At 42.1% G+C, this 15,757-nt stretch overlaps 1 protein-coding gene across 1 annotated transcript in view; it reads right to left on the bottom strand.

Moving 5' to 3' along the window:
* Positions 1-7,290: 7,290 nt before the first annotated feature.
* The window catches only part of RELL1 (RELT like 1), an 85,508-nt gene continuing 77,041 nt past the window's right edge, over positions 7,291-15,757 (bottom strand). The window contains exon 7 of the mRNA XM_010591407.3: positions 7,291-8,833. The gene's annotated coding sequence lies outside the window, so the exon portion shown is untranslated. The remainder of the gene's footprint in view (positions 8,834-15,757) is intronic.

The raw sequence follows: 15,757 nt of genomic DNA, 5'->3' as shown, positions 1-15,757 counted from the left end.
AACTCATATTACCATTTTTTGAAATGAATATTTGTGGCATTAAAACTGACTGATTTCTTTTATCCCTCCTTGCCCAAATAAGTTTTTATAAAAAAAAATTTTCAACGCGTTTTTCAATACAAAATGGAAACTCAATGTATAAGAGTATTAATAGGTTATTTTGGAGGGGTTGTTTTTGTTTTATGTTTGTTTTGTTGGTTTTTGTTTGTCTTGGTTAACATTAAGATAGTTATTCATGATGAGCAAAACCGTAAATTTTACAATTTGAGTATAATGTTATGATTCCAAGAGCATTTTATCTGTGATTTCTCAGCTAGACTAAATCAGAAATAAAAAGAAATCGAGTTCTTTTTAAACTCACCGAGATGACTGTACCACATGCATGGCTTATCATAAGAATGATCAGATGAAATTTCAGCCTGAACAAACATAGAAAGTGAACAGACCCTTATCTTGTCCATCTGGGCCCATCACACATCAGGCAAGGAAATCATTCCGTCACCTAAGATATTTGCCCTGGTGCCAGGACAGCCTCAGGCCTCTCAGGGGTAGTTACCTCTTCTACCTAGCTCCTTCCCTATTCATTTTCCAGGGATGAGCAATGTGAATGTGACTGGTACATCCAGAACTGACTCTCCAATGGCCATATTCCCATCATGTCACCAAAGAGTGTCCCACTTAATTTAGTGACTACCGAGTGGGTAATTGACAACTGTGCCTGCCCTGCGCTAAGTGCATTACACGCCGAAGCTCACGTAATCCTCACAACCACCCTAAAAGGCTCATGTTATCTACACTCTATAGTTAAAAGACTGAGATCAGGGCACTTAAGTAATTTGGCCAAGGCCACAGATGGTCAGGGTTCAAATCCAGAGGCATCTGAATGCAGAACCTGTGCTCCTAGTGGGAGTTGTAATATCAAGCCTTGTGCCAGGTCAAGGAAAGATGGGAATTATCCTGAGACAATAAAGGGGAGAAGGTTTGTGAGAACATTTCAGAGCAGAAACCACACGATGGCCAGATCCCTCAGAGACGGATCCAAGGCCGCTTTGGCAGCCTCAGCGGCAGGGCTGGGTTCCAGGCTTCGCTTTCCACGTATCTCTTCATCAGCTGCTGCTGAGTTGGTTCTGACGCATGGCGACCCCTGTGTGTCAGTTAGTACTGAGCCCCACAGGGTTTTCAATGGCTGACTTTTTGGCAGTAGATCACCAGGCGTTTCTTCCGAGGAACATCTGCTTGGACTCGAATCTTCAACCTTTTGGTTAACAGCCAAGTGTTTAATAGCTTGCACCACCTGGAGACTCCAAAAAACAGCTGTTGTGGAGTTGATTCTTTTTTTTATTTTTTTATTGTACTTTAGATGAAGGTTTACAGAACAAACTAGTTTCTCATCAAACAGTGCTGACACTGGTTAACGACCCCACGACATGTCAACACTCTCCCTTCTCAACCCTGGGCTCCCTATAACCAGCTTTCCTGTCCCCTCCTGCCTTCCAGTCCCTGCTCCAGGGCTGGTCCGCCCCTTCAGTCTTGTTTTGTTCCATGGGCCTGTTCAATCTTAGGCTGAAGGGTGAACCTCAGGAGTGGCCTCATTACTGAGCTGAAAGGGTGTCCAGGGGCCAGACTTTGAGGGTTACTCCAATCTCTGTCAGGCCAGCAAGTCTGGTCTTTCTTTTTGAGTTAGAATTTTGTTCTGCATTTTTCTCCAGCTCTGTCCGAGACTCTCTATTGTAATCCCTGTCAGAGCAGTCAGTGGTGGTAGGTGGGTACCATCTCACTGTACTGGACTCAGTCTGGTGGATGCTGTGGTAGATGTGGTCCATTAGTGTGGAGTTGATTCTGATTCATGGAAACTCCATGTGTTTCAGAGTAGAGCTGTACTCCATCGTCATATATCTGCTTTTCTCTGTGAACATTAATCACAGCTTTGTTTTTTGTTGCAAGTGACAGAAACCCACCCAAACCAGGTAAGACAAAAAAAAGAATTTCCTCAAAAGGCTCATAAAACTCATCAGGGCAGCTGAGCCCCAGGGACGACTGAACTTGGGACTTGAAAACAACCAGGACTCCTTTTCACTTTGCATGTTCCCTTTCTTTCGTCAGACCAGCTTCCTCCATGCAGCAAGAAATATGGCCTCTGCCAACCCTCAGCCTACAGCTTTAGCCACCAGAGAAATAAACCACATTCTCCAGCTTCTGTTTGAAAACATCCCTGGGAGGGTCTCCATTTGGCCAGTCACAGATGGGTCATGTGCACACTCAGGTCATGTCCAGAGGAGCAGGATGCTGTGATTGGCAGAGACCACTAGACACACAAGGTTGGGTTCTAAGAAGGACAAGAAGATTTCTCAGAAGAAGCGAGGCATCATTCCCAGAAAGAAGGTGCAGGGCTGATGGCGTCTCCACTGCCCACTCACTGCACACACCGTTCTCCATCCTCAGTTCTTTTCTTTGTCTCTCTACTTCTGCCTCCTCAAAAGTTGGACCCTCCTCCTCAATCCGTCTGTGAGGCCTTTGAGATCTAACTGTAGCTCAGTTTTAGAGCAAGAACCTCACTAGCTTAGCCCTTGGACAAAGCTGTGTGTGCTGGGCTGCTTCACAGGCCACTTTGATCAGGCACTGTCCGTGATGGGGCAAATGTACACAGGCCTTTCACCGAGTTACCCAACATGGCTGCCTACAGTGGTCCGGCTGTCATTGGGTGTTGGACATACAGACTTCGGTAGGCACTGCAACAGGCAGGTGAATATAACACTTAGCATGCATTTCCTCTAACCCTTAAATATGCAGTGAGACTGTCATTTTACAGTCAAGAAAACTGCAGCTCAGAAAGATAAAATCATTTTCCCACTATGGCACAGTAGTGAGTGGCAGAGCTGGGATTCAAACTCAGCCGCAAAGGACTGGCTACTTCTCTGAGACCACACAGCTTCTCAGTCACACTTCAGTGTCAGGATTCAGGACAGGATTCATTCCTACCAGCTACCAAAGTAACACCTGCAGGACAGTAATACCTCTTAGTAAGAGACTGCAGTTCCTGACAAAAAAGTTTAAAGGAAACTGGCCAGGTTAGATAAAAACACTTTTTTTTTTTTTTTTTACTTTTATAGGTTAGATAAGGGGTTAGGAAAAACCCAAACTTGAACTTCCATAAAATAGCTAATGGTATTAATTTTAAAAAGGTAGACCTTTATTTATTCAGCAAATATCCATCCAGCTTCTCGCGTGCCAGACCCTGAAAGGAGATCCAACACCACACCACCACTATTACCAAAAGGCCACGAAGCCATCCCCTCTGCAGTTCTCATATTCAACCAGCAGAGGGGGCTCTGTGCTAGGCTGACGACAGGCAGGACTGGCTACAAACTGAACTAGGTGAGCCACAGAGTGCAGGGAACAAAGAAATCTTAGATCTTCTTTCAGGTGTTTGGAGTTACAATGTAAGGAGCCCTGGGAAGACCTGAAAACAGTCCTGCAGAATGGTCCTGGCAAGATGAGGAAAGAGCAAGGGAAGTCTTGGGTAGAACCAGCCTACTCCACTCAAACAAAATGGTCAGAAGATGGAGGAACTGGAAAGAACCTCAGCTGCAAAACAAAGTCCTCCTTGGTCACTGCTAAGCCGGCAGCGACAAGCGCTAAATAGTGAGACCCTACTTTAACCTCCCAACATTCTGCTGTTCTCAGTGGGAGGGGAAGAAGTGTTCTACCTTTTCCACTGTATCAGGTTAGGTGGAGGAAGCCTAGATATCTAGGAAGATTTGAGAAGGAAGTGTAGGAACATTCAAGGCTATGGACAGTTCCGCTTTCAAACTCAGCTAGGACCTGCCAGTGTCAGGAGAGAGCTAGCTTAAGTAGTTCAAGCTACGTTGCAAGGTTAGCGCTCCCTCAGTCTCCGCGTACAACAGAGTGGCTATAGCTGCCACACTCCCAGCAACTCAGTGCTCAGGACTTCTCTAAGGAGCTGAGAGAGGAGGATATCACAAAGGCTGACTAATGAAAAACAAGCTGTTACCTCAAGTCATCCCTTCTGGCTATAAAATGAAGGATTTGAGGCTCTCCGACATCTTCCCTGAGCTTCTTGGTTTTCATGGGCCTACAATGTATAAAACCAGCTGTTCCCCCTCCTCAGCGTAAGCTGTGATTAATCGCTGTTTTCCGTGATGCATGGCCGTATCTACAGGAAAGTTTAAAAAATAAAACACCACCAAAATAAAAATCCGGTGAGGCACCACAAAGGGAAGTTTGCTGTACGTAAGTTAGAAAACAATTAACCAGGATACAGGCGAAAGCTGGAGCGCAGCCAGTGACAAATGACTCTGCATGACAAATGAATCATAACCACACCGAGGGAGTGGAGAAGGAGCCGACCTAATTAATTTTAGCAAACAGCTTTGACCAGATACTGTAAGGCTAAAAACAAAAAATACGAGAACACTACGCTAGTTGATAAATGTTTCTCGCAGGAGTATAGTTTGGGAATTTTTAAACTACAGGTACCTTAGGTTTAACAAATAATAAAAAGATTTTAGATATTAACAGCTAGGTTTTCTCACTGTAGAAAAAATAAGATACAAATAAGGAAAGGGGGAAGGCTAGAATGAACCTCGTGGTTCTGGACTAGAGTCAGAGGTATGAGTACAGACTCATACTTTTAATATATAGATACATAAATAACTATAGATGTGTGTCTATGCATGGATTTGTCTATATATGTATATTTTTTCTCCTAGATCTATCCACTGAGAAAGCCTAGAAGCACCCCCGTGTCACCGAGCACATCTATGCCCAGATCTTGATTTCTAAATACCATTCTCCAATAAGAGGAACCAGAGCTCTTTGGATCAGTGGCTAATTCCATGGCTGGGTTGAAGAAAATACAAGATGAGCATAGAGTTTGTGGTGCCAAAAAAATGAAGAATGCTTAAAGAAAAAACAAACAAAAAACAGATGGGGGCATGTCAAAAGGACACAGGAGCCGGCCTAAAAGCACTCCCAATGGCCAAAGTTAACAAAATTAATAACAGTATTGGACTATAACCCGAAGAATAAAATATACATGAATCCATATTGATATAATTGGATAATGAAAATTAAATGAACTAAATGAATCGGAGGCGGGTAGGGGAACTCTTCCTTTCAAAATTCCAATTAGTATATGTAGAGTGAAGGAAATAGATCACCATTGGAACGCCACAGTAATAACTAGCGCAGGCAAGATCCACCGATGGATGGTAAAATAAGTGAAAGCTTATGTGGAATTAGGATATTTGCCTGATCTCAAAGTATCTCCTCCAAAATATGTATTAATTACAAAGGGAAAAGTAGTAACTTTACCAAAGTGAAACCTGGTGGACACCACCTTCACTAAATCCTCACGGATAATGTTGATAGAAATATATATCCTTCCTATAATGCAAAACTTTAGACATGAGAAATAGCTGGCAAATTTAAGTTGAGGTGTATTCCATGGAATAACTACCAGAACACCTCAAAAAGGAGCCCTGGTGGTACAACAGTTAAGCGCTCACCTGCTAACCAAAGATTGGCTGTTTCAACCCACCAGGAACAGCCGTTCCATGGGAGAAAGATGTGGCTATCTGCTTCTGTAAAGATTACAGCCTTGGAAACCCTATGGGGCAGTTCTACTCTGTCCTATAGGGTGGCTGTCTTAGGTACATCATGGATTGAATTATGTCCCCCCAAAAATGTGTGTATCAACTTGGTTAGGCCATGATTCCCAGTATTCTGTGGTGGTCCTCCATTTTGTGATTGTAGTTTTATGTTAATAGGATTAGGGTGGGATTGTAACACCACCCTTACTCAGGTCACCTCCCTGATCCATTGTGGAGAGAGTTTCCCTGGGGTGTGGCCTGCACCACATTTTATCTCTCAAGAGATAAAAGGGAAGCAAGTAGAGTTGGGGACCTCATACCACCAAGAAAGCAGCACCAGGAGCAGAGCGCATACTTTAGAGCTGGGGTTCCTGTGCAGAGAAGCTCCTAGTCCAGGGGAAGATTGACGAGAAAGACGTTCCTCCAGAGCCAACAGAGCAAGAAAACCTTCTGCTAGAGCTGATGCCCTGAATTTAGACTTCTAGTCTACTACATTGTGAGAGAATGAATTTATCTTTGTTGAAGCCATCCACTTGTGGTATTTTTGTTATAGCAGCACTAGATGACTAAGACAGTGGCTCTGAGTCAGAACTGAGTTGATTTGGGGTTTCTTTTACTCCTCAAAAGTGTCAATATTCTGAAACACAGGAAGGTCTAAGGAATAACCACAGATAGAGGGAGACTAAGGAGACTGAGAACTAAATGCTCCGTGGAGTCCTGCCTGGAACATAGGGATCATTCATGGAAAAACTGGTGACATCCAAATAAAGAAGTGGTTTAATTAATAGTGTTGTATCAACACTAATTTCTTAGTTTTGATCATTGTTCTATGGTTATATAAGATTTTAACATAAGGCGAACACAGTGAAAGGTATACTGGAACCCTCTGTACTGCTTTTTGAAACTCAAGTCTAAAATGATCTCCAAATATAAAAAATAATTGTCTGAGGAGAGAAGTGTTACAGAGGAAATCCAATGAGGAAAGTCAGCTAACTGATCACTTGGCCATTCACAACAAAAGAAATTAGGCACTGAATAATTAAGCTCGGTAAATTATACAACCACAGTTGTGTTTTCTGTGTCTCAGGAATCAATGATTGGGCAATTCAAAAACCATACACTTACTGGGTTTGGCATTTTTATTTTTAACTCTGCTTTGGTAGTACAAAAACCTTAGAAGTACAAACCAGGCAGTTAAAAACACATTTGACACTCAAAACGGTGAAAATTTTCCTTTACAAATCTACATCCAGGTGGTGGCCAACTTATTTATTACATCGCGAAGCTGCCCATCATTAGTGTTTAGCATGTAAGTTTGCTGTGGATCCCCAATCCTTCTAAAAGAGGCAGGAAAACACAAGACCTGTAAACATCAGTTGCTTTGGGAACACTTAAGAATGATGATTAGACAATATAAACTAGTAAAAAGCTTATGTGTTGAAAATATCAAATGCTTAATGTTTGGCATATTTGAAAGCCAGCCAGACAAAACTGCTCAAGTAGTAGAAAATATTCAAAATGTACTCTTGGTATAAATAGAATTTTAAATATTTTCGAGTATTCTCTTGCCTGTTGTATTGCTATTTTAAAAAAAGTGCTCTGACCTGAATAAAATTAAAAATAATTAAAACTGAGGAATATCTTACATTTTATCCCTCTCCATTTTGAGGGCACGATATTTTTAACACCAAAAAAAAAAAAAAAAAGCTTTTTTGTTTTTAACTAAAACAACTGGTCTAGAACACACATATTATTTACACTAATACACACAAAAAGAAAAAGTTCCTATATTCCAACTTTCTGACCTCAGTGAAGTTTATTTCCATACTGACTTCTACTCTGCTGTGTGTGTGTGTATATATGCACACACTGCACCTTTTATAGTTGTCAGAAAAAGTGCACATTAAATTGAGTCTACCTTTCATTTAAAAGGTTAGAAATTTTTAAGTTTTGGTGCCAGAAACAGAACAGAATGAGTGTATTTACAGTAAATACTTTAAAATGTATTTTTACTGAAATCATCTTTTGGGAGTCAAATGAAAAACGTGCTGTTTCTCATTGAAATAAGAGAAGTGTCTGCGGCACCACACCAGCAACAAGGACATGGAGGCAGGGCTTGGCGGTTTCCCAGATGGCAGAGGGCCCTCGCCCCAGACCTACCATAAATGACTGCTGTCTTTGCCTCTGGCTTCATTCAGGTGCTTCATCAACTATGTAAAGCTTAAAAAAAAAAAAAAGACTAGGCTTTGCCAGGCCTAAAATAGAACTTAACCACAAAAAGTCTTTTGAATAACAACCATTAGTTACAAGATGGAAACCAGCGCACCAAGAAAAACATGCCAGAGGTAGGTGCAGGCCCATCTTTCACAAGAAGTGGGTTTTTTTTTTTTTTGTCGTTGTTGTTTTGTTTGGTCTTGGGTAGTCAAAATAGACAATTTTGCCTGAATTACTTTAAACAATTTTCTGCCTTTATTCAAAGGGCAAAACAAGAATCGCCAAGCTCAAGTTAAAAATAAATTAACGAAACCATATCAATCTTTTAGAAGTGACCAAGCGGTGGGGTGGTGGAGGCAGGAGAGAGTTTAGTGCTGAATTCGTGGTCCAGGGATCCAAAGTCTAGGTAGGATCTGGTCCCAGGCGACTCCATGATCTCGTGGGGGGTCAGTTTCTCAAGGCTAGAGTATCTCCAAGGGCTTTTCTCCACCAAAGATCCATGTTTTACATTTTGTAACAGTTAAACTGTAAGAGGGGTCTTCTTAAAACCAGTATCAAAAACGGGACATAAGGGCTGGGGTAACACACAAACATCCACACGCACGCGCGCGCGCACATACACACACGCTCCCCAGGGATAAACTCAGACTATACATGAATAATTTCACTGTACATTATACGGTGTACATTGTACACTGTACGGGAAAAATCGCAGTTTGTACATCAAGCCAGGGGATGGACACCTGGGAGTGGTCAGGAAATAAAAAATGGGCTCTTTTTTTCTCTGGAAATGTAAGAAATTTTTCATCAGACTTTTTAAACCAAAACTTATTTCAAAGCAAATAGAATTCTATATCCGGCATAGTAACAATATTCTTTCTTTTAGGTCTGATCCACATGCCTGCAGACTCCATGATAGAAATTGTATAAAAGATATAAAAATATTCCCTAGGCAACTTCGTAGCTCGTAAGTTTGCAGTCTCTTAGAACTCTTCAAGCAGCCACTCCTGCAGGAGAAAACAAAAAAGGCAAAGCTTTACAAAAGGTTTATGTCCCATCATCTTTTAACCTGCCTGAATATTTAAACACAGAGGAGTCATAATCCATCCACCTTTACCTAATCCCACCTCATCCCTTCTCCCATTTTACCCCTCCTTTTTAAAACAGAGTTTAGGTATCACAATTCCAAAAAAACCAAACCCATTGCCGTCGAGTCGATTCCGACTCATAGCAGCCCTATAGGACCGAGTAGAACTGCCTCACAGAGTTTCCAAGGAGCACCTGGTGGATCCGAACTGCCAACCTTTTGGTTAGCAGCCGTAGCTCTTAACTACTATGCCACCAGGGTTCCCACAATTCCAAAAGGACCTCGTTATTAAAGTTTTACGAACCAAAAAGAATAGACTCTGAGAACAAGAGTAGGCCGGGAGCATCAGTCCATTTTAAGAACATGTCTCTAAGGTGACAGGTGAGGATCCTCCCTGCATTCGTGTTCACTTCTTGGGCGCGTGTTTTGTATTACTATTATGACTGTGGTAAATATATATAACAAAACATTTGCCATTTCAGCATTTTTTACATAAACAATTCGGTGACATTAATCACGTTCCTCATGTTGTGTAATCATCACCATTATCTGTTTCCAAATTTTTCCATCACCCTTAACAGCAGCTCAGTGCCCCCTATGCAATGACCCCTCTTTCCCCCTCCCATCACCCCTGGTCACCACTAATAAACTCGGGTTCCCAGACGTTTGCCTATACTAGGTATTTCACATAAGTGAGCTCAAACACTATTTGTTGCTCTGTGACCAACTTATTTCACTTAACATGTTTCCAAGGTTCATCCATGTTGTAGCATGTATCAGAACTTCGTTTCTCTTTGTGGCTGAGTAATATTCCATTGTACACAGGTACCACATTTTGTTCATGAAGGTTGCTTCTACATTTTAGCTATTAAGAATAAGTGATGTAATGGACACTGGTGTTCACATCTGTGTTCCTATTTTCAATTCTTTTGGGTATATTAGGATTGGAATTGCTGGGTCATATGGTAATTTTGGAAACCCTGGTGGCATAGCTGTTAACTGCTACAGCTGCTAACCAAAAGGTCAGCAGTTCAAAACCACCAGGTGTTCCTTGGAAACTCTATGGGGCAGTTCCCTCTGTCATATAGGGTAATTTTATATTTAACTTTTTGAGGAACTGTCGAACTGTTTTCCATGGTGCCTGAACATTTACAATTCCACCAGTAATGGGGTTCCAATTCCTCCACATCCTCGCCCACAGGCTTTTGTTTTCTGTTTTTTGAATCATAGCCACACTATCCTTTGTCATTGAGTGATTCCAACTCATAGGACAGAGCAGAACTGCCCCATAGGGTTTCCAAGGCTATAATCTTTACAGATGCAGACTGCCACATTTTTTTCCCATGGACCAGCTGGTGGGGTCAAACTGCCAATCTTTCTGTTAGTAGCTGAGTGCTTTAACCACTGCATCACCAAGGAAGGCACCTTACAGCCACCCTAGTGGGGGGGAAACGGTTTTGATTTGCATTTCTCTCATAACTAATGGCATTGAATATCTTTTTATATGCTTTTTCGCCATGTGTATATCTTCTTTGGTGAAAGGTCTATTCAAGTCCTTTGCCTGTTTTTTGATTAGGTTCTTTGTGTTTTTGCTGCTAAGCTACAGGAGTTCTTTACAGATTCTGGATATTTAACCCCTATCTGATACAGAGTTTGGGAGCATGTTCTCCAACCCCTCTGCTACATCTGTCAAGTAACGAGCAGTAAGGTAAACACCCTCAATCACCAGGAACTTCATATGCGTCGAGGTGAAGTGTCTTTCCTAAGCAGCACCAAATGAAGTTAACTCTGGGGCACTAATGAGCACACAGGGCAGCCTGGTTGGAATTCCACTGGGCAAGAGAGAGTGCAGAGATAAAGCCTTCAGTCCTGGGTCTTCACTGTACCTTGAGGGTTCTGTATAGGCAGTCCTCAGGTTATAAATGGGATCTGTTCCTCACTGTGTCTTTAAGGCAAATTTGTAGGTAAGTCATAACAGGTGCATACCGTTCTTAGTTAGTCTTAATTTAGTGCAGGTGGAGCCCTGGTGGCACAGTGGTTAACAGCTCAGCCTGCTAACCAAAAGGTTGGCAGTTCAAATCCACCAGCTGCTCCTTGGAAACCCTATGGGGTAATTCTACTCTGTCCTATAGGGCCACCATGAGTCGAAATCAACTCAATGGCAACAGGTTTGGTTTGGTTGGTTGGTGCAAGAAAAGGCTAGAAGCTTTTTCAATTATTTAAAAGCTGCACGTGCAGCGGGTGGAGGTGACTGTGATGAATTTATTGGGTGTAGGGGTTGGTTCAGTCATTTCAAAGTGAGGACAAATTTACACAACATTAAAGGGCAAGCACAAGTGGAGCGGGAACCCTGGTGGCACAGTGGTTAAGAGCTACGCCTGCTAACCAAAAGGTCGGCAGTTGGAATCTACCAGGCGCTCCTTGGAAACTCTATGGGGCAGTTCTACTATGTCCTATACGGTCGCTATGAGTCGGAATCGACTCGGTAGCATCGGGTTTGGGTTTTTTTTGGGGTGGTTACAAGTGGAGTCAGAGGTTCCTAACTCACGGACTGCATGTATTGTATTTTTAAGTCATTCTAACAACTAGCCCTTGTCAATGTTTACATTTACATCACAAATGAAGTGAACAGCTTTACACTTTCCAAAGGGCTTCTTAAAAGTATCTTATCAGCAGTTACGTAGGCTTTTAATTCCTGTTTTGAAGACTGGAACAATCTAGGACAGGACTAAAATTCTAGAACTGCCTGTGTGTCTTGAAATGTACCATGCAGGTAAACCTACACAAGGCTAAAGAACAAAACACTCTTTTAATCAGCCAAAACAGTGTCTGCTTACAAACGCTAAACAAAAACGAAGATGAAACCAGATCGCAGAAATATGGCTAAAGAGCAAAGCAGTCAATAGACAAGTCTTATTTTCACAACATGTTTTTTAATATATTTTATGGGTCATCTTTCAAGATATACAGTCTAATGTGTATTATCCATATTATCCTTTTATGTCATTCATAAAATTTATAGCGGTTATAAGAGAGAAAGAGGAGAAACAGATTTCCTCAACAAGATGGGCTGGTAAAGGACCCTCATCCCCTTAGCTGAAAAGGAAATGAAACAATGTTCCTTAAAGCAGCACGAATCATGTTTTTAATCACAGATGGAATAAGTAAATGTTTGCACTGCATTGCCACCACCTTGCACGGCTGCACCACAGACTGTCCTGTCGGGCTGAACAAAGTCAAGTCTGAGAACACTTTCAGTTGAGAGTCAGTTAATATCAAAGATGCTAGCAGGGAAAAAGGTAGAAAGCCCAGAGGTGGCGTCATCTAAAAATAGCCCTAAAAGAAACTACAGAAGTAAAAAACGAGAGAATTTTCTCAGTAAAACTTTAAACCAGGCCATTACCTGGAAAACAGGCATTCAACTATTTTATGGCTCCTCTTCTCATCACCTGCTCCCTTCGACCTAGACTTTTTTTTTTTATTTTACATCAACGAAAATAACAAAGCCAAGGGCGAGAGAAGTCAGGCCTAGAATGTAATGTTTTATCCCCGTAACAGTTTTCACTCCAGCTGAGGAGAGTTTCTCATTTAGAGTTCTTTGCACAGGTTCAGCTGACTTTAAGGAGAGGAGAGGGGCTGGTGGTTGACTCCAACCATGTCAGCCTTGATCATCACTGTCTAAATAGTAAGGTTCCCAGCAAAACTCTGGGCACTGAATCTCTACTAGCTTCCTGCTTGGAGAAAAGACACTGGGTCTCAGAGGGGTGATGCAACCTTTTTGGGACACGGAAGCTCTGCATTGGAGACTCTCCCAGGCCTCACCCTTTGTGTCTCTCTTTTCTGCTGGTCTTGGTTTGCATCCTTTATAATAAAACTGCCATCTTAAATACAGGGCTGTTCTGAGTTCTGTGAGTCGTTCTAGCAAGAACCTTACGGTCAAGAGTGAGAGGAGCCTTCTGTAACTGATTTAGACTGTACTGTACATAATAGCTGTCAGTGAGGAAGTGACAAGTATAAATTGCTGCTCAGAGTCCTCCATGCCAACAGCAGAACTTGAGCAGAAAAAAGAAAGTTCATCTTTTTTTAAGCTCTGTTATTAAAAGTTACCCAGCACTGGTTTGTAGCTCTCATCCCTCTTCACAAACACACATTTATTAAAAGACAGCACTTCACTTGCACAACAGCTATCAATTTCCAGCAAATACGACTCCTATCAGAACCAGAACCTAGTGGAAAGAAGACACCACGAGATCCATGGCTGTAAATTTCCACCTGTGGCCTTATTTCTGCTGGTGAAATGAGGTACTAAAGAGTGCAGACTGCATGATGGAGCATGTCCACATTGTTAAACTTCTCATTCTGTTCCACAATTGTAAGTATATCGATATTAATAAACAAATACACACTTCAAAATAGCATTTCTTTACTGCAGCACATTAATAAAAATGTTAAAAGACGCCTTCCATATTGTCAGACAGCAAACAGAAACCACGTGTGGGCTGGAAAAAACGCTATGGGATGCTAACAGGAGTAGACGGGAGGAGTGGAGACATCCGCCCACCTGTTATGTTAACTCTCAGTTCCTACCACCGTGGGACCCCACCATATTTAAGAAGCCCATCCTCTCTCTTTTGGGAAAATTTGGTGATTATAGTCTTACACAAGTGAGTGCTTATTTTGAAAATATCGGTCTAACCCCAATTCTGTTAAATCTGACACCAACTGCAGCTGCAGTACTCCTTCCTCTGATCCTACCCACCCCAGCTAGGCCACAAACGGTGGAAGGGCGCGTTGCTCTGGGCTGCTGTCTACCCAAGACCACAGATGGCGGCCGCACACTTGGGGTTTCCTGTGATATGTTCACTTCTTACCTGCTGTCTACAAAGTCAAGGGTTTCCCAATACCTCCCTCCCCCACCCTCCCAGTAAGCCAGCAAAGTGCCCTATAATAAGCCAGCAAAGTGCCCTATACAACATTGAATTCTGATCTTGCTAAAAGGCTACAGAACTATAGTTTAACACATGACTGGATTAATAATTTTCTAGAACCCATAAAAAAAAAAAATGGGGAAAGTTGTCTATAGAAACAGAGTTAAGACTCTGACGGTAATATTCACACTAAGTCCTGTGATCAGTCACCAGTAATCCATCATCCTTCGAGGCACACACTTCTTGGTTAGAGGATTAGCTTGTACCAGGCTCTAGTCAGCAGTCTGTGGTCACATGCCTGCAGGTTATGGTTACTGAAAGTTTGTGTCTTGGTCATCTAGTGCGGCTATAACAGAAATACCACAAGTGGATGGCTTTAACAAGAGAAATTTATTTCTCCATAGTAAAATAGGCTAAAAGTCCAAATTCAGGGTGTCAGCTCCAGGGGAAGGCTTTCTCTCTCTGTCGGCCTTTTCTTCAATCTTCTCCAGGACTAGGAGCTTTTCAGGAGCAGGGACCCCGGGTCCAAAGGACACGCTCTGCTCCTGGTGCTTCTTTCTTGGTGGTATGAGGTGCCCCCTCTCTGCTAGCTTCCCTTTCCTTTTATCTCTTGAGAGATAAAAGGTGGTGCAGGCCACGTCCCAGGCAAACTCCCTTTACATTGGATCAGGGATATGACCTGGTAAGGGTGTTACAATCCCACCCTAATCCTCTTTAACATAAAATTACAATCACAAAATGGAAGACGACCACAGAATACTGGGAATCGTGGCCTAATCAAGTTGATACACACATTTTTGGGTGGACATAGTTCAATCCATGACAAGTTTGATACCAAAATCTTGCAATGGTACTTGCCTGTGTAGCACCCTGGCGGGTATAGATTAATAGGGAGATACCAGAATCTACTTAGTGTTTGCAGTCCCTTCTCCGGTCTAAATTATGTGTTAAATTTTATTAATATTAATTTTGGGATTGTAACAAAAGCTCCATGTTTATTTAAAAAGCATAAAAGATTCATGCTAAGTAGGCTTTCATCTCCCTTACGACCTTTTTCTCAGATTATGAGCAGTTACCACTTGCTTTGCTTTGGAATCAGCTCAAATAGGATTAAACACTGCAGATTCCTTGGGCCCTGCTCCAGACCGGCAGGACCAGAATCTCTGTGGTGGGTGGGGCCCAGGACTCTGCCTTCTTACAAGGCAGCCAGTAGATTCTAATGCTCAGTCGTTCTGTTAGCACATGTAATAACTGGAAGAATTAAGTTCACTTCCAAAGGGTGGCTCCTGCAAACACCACAGAGGAGGCTAATGTCACAAACATATAATTAAAGAAATGGGGGAGGAAACAGATAAGACAGAGTCGTTTAAAGGCTGGCACATTAATTCAAAATCTCAATAATTCAACCGGAATTATAAAATTTCAGAAGTACAGAATTTAAAAAATTATTTGAAAATATTCAGGAACTAGAAATAGGCCTATTTTAATAACCAGATGAATGACTTATTAGCATACCTGTGAACCAATCTGCAAAGGCCTATTTTAATAACCAGATGAATGACTTATTAGCATACCTGTGAACCAATCACTGAGGGCCAACTATGTACAAGGAGTTACCAGGCAGGCACAGCAAGGATAAGAGGACACAGGATGGGGCCTCAAGGAGCTCAGAGCTTGTAGGCAGGAAGTTTAAACAATCAGCTTTAACTCCAAGCAAAATAAGATATGTGACCATAAGAAAAGTAAAAGCATAGCACTATGATGGCTCTGGATGAAACGGTCGTGGTTCAGGGGTGGAATTCTCACCTTTGTGTGGGAGACCTGGGTTTCAATTCCCAGCCAACATACCTCATGGGCAACTACCACCCATCTGTCAATGAAGGCCTGTGTTGCTATGATGCTGAAAAGGTTTAAGT

The sequence above is a fragment of the Loxodonta africana genome, chromosome 5 (assembly GCF_030014295.1).
Source record: "Loxodonta africana isolate mLoxAfr1 chromosome 5, mLoxAfr1.hap2, whole genome shotgun sequence".
In the NCBI taxonomy this organism is placed as follows: Eukaryota; Metazoa; Chordata; class Mammalia; order Proboscidea; family Elephantidae; genus Loxodonta; species Loxodonta africana.
This window is presented reverse-complemented; position numbering and strand designations above follow the sequence as displayed.